The sequence below is a fragment of the Procambarus clarkii genome, unplaced genomic scaffold (genome assembly GCF_040958095.1).
Source record: "Procambarus clarkii isolate CNS0578487 unplaced genomic scaffold, FALCON_Pclarkii_2.0 HiC_scaffold_336, whole genome shotgun sequence".
Taxonomy (NCBI): domain Eukaryota; kingdom Metazoa; phylum Arthropoda; class Malacostraca; order Decapoda; family Cambaridae; genus Procambarus; species Procambarus clarkii.
Genome location: NW_027189369.1, coordinates 121,706 through 131,587, shown reverse-complemented (window position 1 = coordinate 131,587; position 9,882 = coordinate 121,706). Strand labels below are relative to the sequence as shown.

The window sequence follows — 9,882 nt, the reverse complement described above, 5'->3', positions numbered from 1 at the left end:
CCGGGTGAATGAAGGGGCCCGTGAATGAAGGGCCGGGGTGAATGAAGGGCCCGGGGTGAATGAAGGGCCCGGTGAATGAAGGGCCCGGGGTGAATGGGGCCGGGTGAATGAATGAAGGGCCGGGGTGAATGAAGGGGCCGGGGTGAATGAAGGGCCGGGGTGAATGAAGGGCCGGGGTGAATGAAGGGCCGGGTGAATGAAGGGGCCGGGTGAATGAAGGGGCCGGGTGAATGAAGGGGCCGGGGTGAATGAAGGGGCCGGGGTGAATGAAGGGGCCGGGGTGAATGCCGGGTGAATGAAGGGCCGGGTGAATGAAGGGGCCGGGGTGAATGAAGGGGCCGGGGTGAATGAAGGGCCGGGGTGAATGAAGGGCCGGGGTGAATGAAGGGCCGGGTGAATGAAGTGGCCGGGGTGAATGAAGGGCCCGGGGTGAATGAAGGGCCGGGTGAATGAAGGGGCCGGGGTGAATGAAGGGGCCGGGGTGAATGAAGGGCCGGGGTGAATGAAGGGGCCGGGGTGAATGAAGGGGCCGGGGTGAATGAAGGGGCCGGGTGAATGAAGGGGCCGGGGTGAATGAAGGGGCCGGGGTGAATGAAGGGGCCGGGGTGAATGAAGGGGCCGGGGTGAATGAAGGGGCCGGGGTGAATGAAGGGGCCGGGGTGAATGAAGGGGCCCGGGGTGAATGAAGGGGCCGGGGTGAATGAAGGGGCCGGGGTGAATGAAGGGGCCCGGGGTGAATGAAGGGGCCCGGGGTGAATGAAGGGGCCGGGGTGAATGAAGGGGCCGGGGTGAATTAACAGGCCTTCAAATCCCTGGTGGCATGTGTTCCCAGATGATTGTTATAAAGGCTAAATGGCAATTAAATAAAATTCTGAAAACATTTAATAAATAACCATGACTCCGGGCCCTTAACAGAGCGAGTCATAACCTCATTCGTTGTTAAGATGCCTATGATGCTCTTTACAATGAATGTAATATTTAAGAAAAAATTTGTAGTGCCATATTAAAATATTTTGAGGTTAAAAATGAGCGAAGCAATAATATATTCTGAAAACATGAAACGTGGACAAAAGGTTCTTCATTAATTTTCTAGTGATTCATTTGGAGCAATATTAACAGACGAATTATAGAAAATACGATGTCCCAAAACGTAACGAGATGATTGGGTTAGTAATAAGCAGTTCTTCCTGTTGAAGGAATGCAGTTAATGTTTGCCTTTTATCTTTGTAGACAACAGATAAATGCAGACTGGAATCTGGATCTAAAGAACCATTGTCTATGAATCATAGAACCATAGAGAATGCTTCTGACACGCAGCATTGCATATTCTTCGGAACGGAAACTTGTAAATGGAATTAATGAAGAACCCAAAGTTATTCACCACACAATCTTCACTAAAATTCTCTTCTCAATATGCAGCTCAAGGCTCAGAACTTGGTTAATGAAGATACGACTTCAGTGTATTGTATACAAGATTTAAATTGATGAATTATGTTCCTAGGACAGACAGTTTATCAGAGGCTTGTACCGTGCAGGAACGAATGTGTTGCATCTGCTGGCAAAGCTTTAAGTTTTGGATGAAGTACTCGTCTAATTGTACTCGACTCAACTGGCTTATGGGGTTGAGAATCGGCTCTTTAGCCCCAACATTTAGATCAGTGGTTTAATGCTGTGGATCCACTCTTTTTCCCAACCCGTCCTCGACCAAAGTCCTTTCATCCAGCAGCTCCAAACAAAGACCCAAAAGTGATTCCATGCACCTGCCAAACCCCCTGTTTATGAATAAAAACGGTTTACACGACTTGCAACTGATTTCGCTCGAACATTTCCAGAACGAGTTCTTTACTGACTAATTTTGTTCGAACCACAACGCTGTAAATGCTTCACCCACATACTACAAATACAAATAATCGCCAACAGAACCTAGACGAGGACGAGATGTTTGGAGGACGGGCTGTTTTTCCTTGTTTAGGCATGGAAACCGTGTTGATTTATGATTGAAAACGTCCTTTAGTTAATTCCCCTCAATGACGATACTTCAGACAGAAAAAACCAGACATCTGTTACTGATCCATGCACAAATCCACAGGCGCCGTGATGAAGGTTCGAACCCATGAGCTGGATGTTCCCGGCACGCTCTAGTCGACTGCTCCACGACATGGTCAATAAATTGCAATCTGGTCAATCAAAATTGCAAAACTACTCCCACTTGGATTCCCGAGGTTTCCACTGAAGCCAAACTAGGGTTTCACACATTTCGCCCCCATGCACTCTGGTTATGTCGTCCAGTAGTTCTACCTCTGACGCCCCTCTTTCAATGCAGAGAGAAATCACATTATCGTGATATATCAAGTAACAAATCCAGTTGTGTGGATGTGTTCATTGACGTATCACGATAAGGTGATTACTGTGAACTGATTACATGTTTCCTGTTTAGTTATGGCATTAATATAGCCGTTGTTTCTATATCTATTTCAATTACCCTTTGTACCTTGTACACCCTACTTATACCTACCAGATTTTTCTTCTAATGTAATGAGGTCCAACTCTTCCTTCATAACTCAGTCCCTTTAGCTCAAGAACCAGTTTTTTTTATATATAAATACCTTTTCTAGTTTTGTTTTGAATTTCGTCAACCAGGGTTTGCATGCCTTGGCAGCATACTTGTTTTGTCCTTTATTAACAAGCTTAGGTATACACAGCAATGTGCTGTTACCCAAGTCTATATGATGGATTACACAGAGTAAATAAAAACTAGCTATAAGTTCATCTAATATTCCCGTCTCACAGGATGGTTAGTAATACATGGAATCAGGAGAGAAAATACCTGCTCTACAAAAAATATTAATTTTTTCAAAATAATAACACTGATTTTCTTAAGAGCTAAGCACTGAATCACTGAAATTCAGTTTGAATTCACTCAGTTCGAATAATGTTTGTTTTTGCTGTATATATCTATGCTTGTTACAGTAATGTGCTGCACCCTATTGTGTATGATATGTTATACAGTGTAGATAAAAAAACAGCTACCAGCTCATCCAACATATTCCACCTCATAGGAAGGTCAGTCATACATGGGTTCAGGAGAGAACATGAAATGTATGGCTGATCTATTAGCTTCCACTAGCAAAATCTAGGTCATACTGATGACGAGATCTCACACAGCACGTATAGTGGTCTAAAGGGTCATTTATAAAACATTAAGAATAATCTGAAGTTGGGTAGCATGTCTTACATAGGCATTGTTATTCGGTTGAGTGCGTCTGGGTTTTTTTCATATCTAGAGTAATTTCAGAAGTGGGAAGTTACCTTCTCCTAATCGTATGGGATGGTGTGGGGCGTCTTCATATAGGAGACAGCGTTGCAATTCACCTTGACAGTTCCTGTAGTGGGAAGCAGGTAGAGGAAGAGACTTCAGAGGTAGTCTCGACCACTGACGGATGTAACCGTTTTAGCGTTTATCTGCACTCGCTGTGGTTGGGATGCCGTTCTTGGGTTGGATTTAACAGCCACAGCAGACGTTGCCCCCAAGCAGACACCCAGGGAACATTTCAATAACCCCACGGGATTGACGGATGTCTACTACTTGGTTTTCTGCACAGATACTGCATCTCTGACCTGGCTGTTGCATTTCTGGACGTAGTGAGGGCATTGGTAACACCTGAAGCATTGACATAGGCGGCAGTATCGTTGCCTGGAGATCTGATGGGGTGTGCAGGCCACGCCAAAACATTTAAGGCCGTTGTCCGCCGCGAGAGTGGCCTCTGCTGGAGACTTGAGGGTGGGTCTCAGGTTTCCATCCTGCTGGATGAGGTTTGCTGAAACAGCAGTCAATGACTGGTTCTGAAGGTTGATGCTGTGGATGATATAGGCTATCGTTCTTTCCGCGATAAGAGTGCTCAGTCGGTAGACGAATGTGCTTCTTACCGCCTCATATTGGTGGGGAGGTTGAAGGATCGGGTTTTCTGGCTCTAATGCCTTTATTGTTGTGGGATTGAACAGGCCTTGGAGTGTTACAGCACTGCTGGACAGAATCTGGAGTCCCTTTTCCTCCATGATGACGTCGATTGAAGCAACATCAGAGATCGCCGTCAAGAGGGCCAGAATCTCGGCCATGGTGTTGGTTCCTTGGAACCGAACCTTGATTGGGTGGAGCATGGCGCTGTTTAACTGGCATTCGGTATGAAGAAAGAGCCCAGTTCATTCAGCTGACATCCCCTTCATCGGGTCAGTGCCGATGGAAGAAAGCTTTCTTTCTGGATCGCCAGAAAGAAAGCTTTCTGTCTCTTCCCGGTATAAAACGCCAGGATGGGAGTGGGGCTGACATTCTAAGAGTGAAGCGTTGTTGTTGTTATAGATTCAGCTACTGGGAACAAAGTTCCAAGTAGCACGGGCTATGGTGAGCCCGTAGTGGACTTACCTGCCACAGGAGCGGGGCTGTAACTTTTTCGAGCGAGTTGGGGAGGCGTGGGTGTGAAGCGCTCCGAGAGAACATATATAACCCCCCCCCCAACAACTACCACCACCCACCCCCTCCCCCAACCACCACCGACCACTCCCCACAACCGCACAACCCTCCCCCAACCCAAACACCCCCCACCCTATGTAGTTGCCTCACTTTACTGTGGTCAGGTGAAGATCGACGAATCACGAGCCTGCCTTCCTCGCTAAGTAGGGAGTTACAATTTGTAACTACAATATATATATATTATAATATATATATATATAGGTCTAGTTTGTACAGGTCAATGCTAACATTAAAAATATTGGGACATTGGTTAATTTGGGCTGACTTGATCAAATTGCGTTCATCAAAACCCCTGCACTTAGCAATATGTTTTGGCTCTCTCCAATTAATATTATGATTATAAAAACTGTCATGTATCTTATCTTGAGGCTTATCTCGAGATGATTTCCGGGCTTAGCGTCCCCGCAGCCCGGTCCTCGACCAGGCCTCATTTTTTATACACCCCACCAGGAAGCAGCCCATAGCAGCTGTCTAACTCCCAGGTACCTATTTACTGCTAGGTGAACATATGCATCAGGGCGAAAAAATCTCTGCCCATTTGTTTCCGCCTCCACTGGGGATCGAACCCGGAACCTTGGGACTACGAATCCGAAGCACTGTCCATTCAGCTGTCTGGCGTCCTTACATCCACTTAATCACGAGCCATTTATCAGCTTACAAATTCATCACATACTGTCAATGTCTCACTCCATTTCACTATTTTAAGTACATTCACATTTCTTGATCTATATTTTTCATAGATTCCACAAGTCAATCATAAAACCTTAAAATTACTATACACTCGCGTATTTTCCTCATAGATACTATTGCTAACTATAGTCCCTTGCACAAGATGGCAAGAGAGGCAGCCAAATAACAAACTCTCATAGCTGATGGAACAAGTTCCAGTTGAGTGAGTAAGGGGGTGTAAGAAACCACACCCGTCGATGACCTATTTGACCAAGTTATGTGGATATAAAAAAAAAGTCCATGGACTAATACATGTAGCTTCTCTTCTGGGGAAGAGAGATGGTATCTCTAAATCATTAACAATTAACATGGGGTCAAAATAATTCTTAGTATACAACAGAACAACTGCCGGCCAAGCAATATTAATATGAAATATTGTTGCATCTTTGGTGAAGCAACTTTTGCTTTTGTCACACACAACAGCTTCAAATATCTGAAGCAATTCCCATTGAGTAAAACAATCTTCCTAACATCTAATGGGAAGAAAGGAAGTAGAGCGATAAGGAGATGGCTGAGGAGTCTTGCTGGGGGTCGGTGGAAGATATCTTGTGACTAGAATTTAGATGATGCAGTTCGACACACCAACCACCAAAGAAAACAAATGCATTTGGCAACCATTGGAGTTGAGCACTGGACCAGCCTCGTTGGCACTGATGATGATAACAGGAAGTGACACAGCAAAGAGACATCCACTAATCTACATTGAAGATTGATACATTGTGATAAGTGCAAGGGGAAGGCCAAACCCCATGAAGTACGGCCAGTTCTCTTCGATGAAACTTAATCTCTTGATTAGTTCCTAACCCATGTTGAACCATCTGTACTCAAAGGCATAGAGAGCATTAAGCATACACAGGTGAATACCGTTCAGGATCAAATCTACACCCACCAGAGGCACCAGCTTCATCAAGCTAGCCTGTATGAGAAAAAGAAACTGGACAAAGATGGAGATGAGAATATTGGCTACAAGTTTACTGATGCTGCTGATCAGGTGGGGACGTCCTTGGCGCTGGCGATATGCATTATCAGCTGTGCCTTGAAACCATATCGTGCTAATGATCCTGGAGAGCATGAAGAGTGGCAAGACCCACAATGTGTTGAAGATGGCCCAACCTGTCCTCTTACAAATTACCGCTGACTTGGCCGTTTGCCCGTATGGACAAATATGGACCTAACTTGAAAATTAAAACAAATGACAATATATTTGGATTTTTTTTCCAAAACAGTAAGTTAAGGGTCCGCTGGTAGGTTAGGTGGACAGGAAATTCTCCTTTTAGTTTCAAAACGTCATAAAGAATGTTAATTGAAAGTTTCCTCTCCTAACCTTTCTGAGTAAGCCAGAGGACTCAAATAGAAAAGGGACAGTACATCACTTTTGTGAGAAGATCATTGAAAATTACGTCCGTTTTTGGCCGTAGCGCGCATACGAGCGAAAAGCGACGTTATTTTTAAGAGGACGGGTTGGTGAGGATGGGCAGCACCAACGATGACACTGGCCCCTGTTCCTCATCCAGGAAAAGCCTCAGCACCTGCTTCAGTCTCGGCAGGAATATTTAATGGAAGAATGCTACACTGAGGCCGAAAACAGCACCGTTGAGGATGCAACACTGCAATGCATTGTAAGCATGTAAATGTAATGCATTGGATTGTTGGGCCCATTCTAATCACACAATGTATATAAGTGTGAACTCAAAGATTTACTAGTTTGATAAAGTTTCACACCCAATTGGTACAAGGGATCGAAAACAACTCTCACTCACTCACTCTGCTGAAGACGGGGGCGAGTTCCTGATTAAAATGGGCTTAATCATATTATTTTTTAACCATTAGATTCATACTCAAGTACTCAAGAACTGGGGAAAGTTTAGCTCGCTGTTTAGAGTAACACAATTGAATTTCTAATTTCCGGTTTAGCTTTGGGGAGTATGATAGTAGTGTTGGAAATATTCAACACTTTATTACTAATATTCAGTACCTTCAGAAACTATTCTTGTAATGTGTAATATAATTTTACTAACACTACTAACCAATAGAGTAGTGAAAATAACATGATTTAATTAACTCATAATAATGCCTCATTTCCCCAGAAATTCTAGTAAAGTGTTGCATCAGATCACACGACGAAAGGAAAAATATTACATTAATAAGAATTATATAAAATTATCCTAATTTCACATTCTTTAATGAGTATTATTTAATAACACTCTTGCATGAATATACTTCGTGAACTAAAGCAGATAATACATTTATTTTCGTTTATATAGTATTGTTTATTAGCTGGTAATAATTCTTGCAAATACCAATTGCTATTCCAGCGCATTCACATACTACTGAATTATATCCAGTACTCTCTCATATTGAACAACGTTCATTTAATTATTATGAAATGATAATTTGAATATTGTCAAATAAGACAAATTAATTCTCTAATTCCTGATAATCTTTAGTTCCTATAAACTGGGATATTAATTAAATCATAGATAATATTAAGCGCACCATAGCAAAACTGCGCATGATGAGCTACCCGGGAAGGAGGAAGGACTGGCAAGCGACGCCATTAAGCTAGAGAGATTGTCTGGAAGCTGGTCAAATTACCGCCTCATCAATCCACCGTCCCTTCCACTATGGACGCTAGGAGGACGAGACTGCTTCATCATATCACAGACATCAGTATCGGCATATCTATAAGTTCATTTCCCTTGTTTTTTGTGATCACATTTAACATAATAAGTAGGACAATTTGTCGTTATGCTGCACATCCATTAAAAATAACCAGTAAGTGTACATACAGGGCTATACCACATCTAATTTAGAAATGTGGTATTATAACTCTCTAGGTGATTTCTACATACTACTCGCCTTTCAGCTTGGAATTGCTGATAATAAGGAAGATATGATGCTGCCTCGATCAAGTGTTCCCAGGATAGCCTGATGAAACAAATTTCTCGTGACGAATATATCCCGATGCATGCTAGCTTTCCTTCATACAGCTAAGCTGGTATTTCGTTCTTGTAGTTTGTAGAATATTATATTTTATTAACCCAAAGATTATTTAAAATTTCCAATATTTCATATTTTCTTCAATATTTCATGTGTATTAATCTTCATTTATTTTTACTTGAAATGCATTAATTTCTCTGTACTAATCAAACCCCCCAGTGTGTGGAGGGATTTGGCTTCGTAATTTATTATAACTACAGTTCATTCATTATACAGTAATAGATTTCCATCATACTTATATAAGAGATCCATAGGCACTGGTTCTCCAATTATTAGTTCCTTATCTTAAGGATGGTCCTACAAATGATTTATGAGATTTATTATCTTGGAGCCAGATTCCCCCAGAAGCAGAACGTATAAACATAGTTGCCTCTAAAAAGAGAGAAGAAACATGTTCAGGGGTATTGTAACCACATCCTGAATTCTAAATATATTTTAGCTATTTTTTCATAAAAAAAAATTGAATGATGCAGGAAACGCTCGACAGTATTGCTCACTTAACTTTATGATGATTAAAGTAAAAATGAACACACAGAGTTTCATATAAACATTATATTTGAAATACCTGCAATCTCTGACTCTGTCCTTTGGAGACATCCTGGCTGCCTTAAGGTCAGGTGACCTTGTGGCTGCGGCAGCTTACCTCCTTCTCCTCCTGTGATCGCCATTGCGTCCTTTTTTATTTGTTTGTTTATTTAATAATTTCCTCTCTGGTAACCACTAAACTAGTCAGGACGTCATCTGCACATTCTACGTTGATTTGTTTTGCTGTATTCATAAAGTTCTTTGGTACTTTCTTATAATTTCGTAATTTAAACCATTTTCATTATCAGTTATTTGACTTATATTTTAATAGCCAGGTATTGTCTGTAATCTTTGTTTCATCTGGTGAAACACTGAAGGCTTTCTTTGCTGGCCTTGCAATACGTACTTTTATCTTAAATATTCTTGTCATAATTCGTTTGTATTGAGCCTTCTGTTTTCTGGTTAGGTTCTTTAGTGCCATGGTTATTCATTTTGGGTCACTACTATTTTAAATCAGCAATCTATAGCGTACAACGTTTCTGGGCTTTATTTGTAATTGTTTTAAATAAATCATAATACATCATAATCCAGTAACCACCTCGGTAAACACGACAAGGCTCAAGAACTGCCCAACTCCCATGTTCAGGTTGCCAAATTTAAAATTCCCAAAGAACCCCTAAATATATGAATCAGAAGAGAGAAAAATCTGTCGCCTTAAGTTTCTCTCAAATAACTTTTTCGTGTCTCGTTTAAGGTAATTTCCTCGTGATATTTTCGTTTTCTCACTATTTCCCTCCACCATTTGATAAGTGATGTAGTTCTTGATTCACTACCTCATACTTTCTCCTATGTTGTATATTGCAACAGTACATCGACCTAATTCACGTTGAAGCAGCTACAACAGCAGCCACAGTTTCCAATGGCCATAACCATATTACTATTACTGTGGTGCCTACTACCGTCCTACGCACTTAACTCTGTCAGCAAAAGCTGCCACACGCCTTCCATGAAAAGTATATCGTGTAGCTAGCATACATGGTGTTCTTGCTAATGAAAGCTTTCCAATTATTCATTAACGGAATTGCATTACTCGTACAATA

At 41.9% G+C, this 9,882-nt stretch overlaps 1 long non-coding RNA gene and 1 pseudogene across 1 annotated transcript in view; one reads left to right on the top strand and one right to left on the bottom strand.

The window, feature by feature from the left end:
* Positions 1-5,723: 5,723 nt before the first annotated feature.
* On the bottom strand, positions 5,724-6,916 carry LOC123772928 (etoposide-induced protein 2.4 homolog pseudogene; annotated as a pseudogene).
* A 769-nt stretch (positions 6,917-7,685) lies between these two features.
* LOC138361377 (uncharacterized) overlaps positions 7,686-9,882 on the top strand; it is a 43,758-nt gene continuing 41,561 nt past the window's right edge. Inside the window, exon 1 of the long non-coding RNA XR_011226937.1 lies at positions 7,686-8,255. This is a non-coding gene — a long non-coding RNA (uncharacterized lncRNA). The remainder of the gene's footprint in view (positions 8,256-9,882) is intronic.